Raw genomic sequence first — 1,520 nt, 5'->3', positions numbered from 1 at the left:
TGCCGTACGGGTCATACGCTGTGCACAATGACTTATTAAGTGCAGCTTTTCCATTTTAAGAGCATGGGTTTCGTGGCCATCCATGGCACTACTGGATGGTAATGAGTTGAGTGCTGTGCATGCATTTATCGTCTTCATTACCGAAGGTTTACGAAAGCCGTCAAAGTGTTTTATGCTGGAAAACAAAGAGCTTTTTAGTTTAACATGTAGGCTTTCGCTAAAATATCCACAATAAAGGACTTTTTTGGGGGTTATATCGTGTAAATATAAGCATTTTGTTAAACTCGCCTGCTGAGGCTGATTGTAATTACCAGCGAAACGTCGTACTCGAATTGTGAATGCTGTGGGTTCACTCTCCAACACACCGGTTTGCTGAACTGGTAATGAATTGCCATGTTTTGTTTACGTGACAAATCTTACTAATTGGCTGTGTCGGGTGGTGGCGGGTTAAACTACACATTTATGTTTACGCGACCTAAGCCAAAAAAAAACCTTGTGGATAAAGTGCTTTTCATCTGACATGAGGATTTAGACCTGAAGGTTTGGGCACTTGAACGGTCAACAATTTCATTCCTCATACCGCCTTGTTATTCTTGAAGCCGTGAGCTACCTAATTACAATGTGAGTTTCAGGCAGAGTTGATATTGTGGTATTAGCAAGCCTTCATGTGGGTCTTAGTGGTTCACAATGTGCTGGTTGTTATCCAAATTGCAGGTATTACCGACAGCAATTAAGTTAAGAAAAACATTGCCTTTGGCAAACTAAGCTTTGGTATATTTAAGCCACACCCTGAAACTCCTTTGGGCATAAAGACACTGGCTTTTGATTTAAATGTAAGTCGAGCCCAGGTAGTTTTGCAGCCGTAACGTGCGGCTTTAATTGAATATACATCTCCTAGGAGTTGCAGTCGAAAACTGTTGACTGTAATTAATAAGCGAGGAGTTGAGCGCATCATCCCTGGGCTAATTTTGGAATTCCAATCAGGTGAGCCACTGCTCTGTGATGATCGTGGCGCTGATGAGGGCTGTGATTGTGACCACGGTGGGTAGGAAGCTGGGGACCGCCGTCACGCTCCCAGGTTTTACCTCTCGGCCACTCGCCACATTCACAAGTCACATAATCAGACTAAATATATATTGAGCACTGGGGAACGATTTTGCAAGTGGGAGGTGGGTTTTGCATTTAGCCATGGCGGGGGGGGGCCCTCAGAGTAGCAAAGTACGGGCTCATAAATGCTATTAAGGGAGCACAGTATGACTTGGCACGTATCCAAATGTTGGTGGCAGCAGCTGCCCTCTCTGTTCATCCTATGTCGACGATATATTCATATTGATGACTAACTGACTGGTGTAAATTATATCGATGGTCTAGAAAGGCGAGATGTTAACTGCCTCGCCTGGTATACACGAGGTCATGGGTTTGATCGTGACCCTGACGCCTGTATATATGGGGTTTGCATGTTCTCCCCGTGGTCGTGTGGATTTTTCTCTGGGTCCTGGTTTTTCTCCACATTTAGAATC

This window comes from Lampetra planeri, chromosome 8 (genome assembly GCF_965212315.1).
Source record: "Lampetra planeri chromosome 8, kcLamPlan1.2.h2, whole genome shotgun sequence".
Taxonomy (NCBI): Eukaryota; Metazoa; Chordata; class Hyperoartia; order Petromyzontiformes; family Petromyzontidae; genus Lampetra; species Lampetra planeri.
This window is presented reverse-complemented; position numbering follows the sequence as displayed.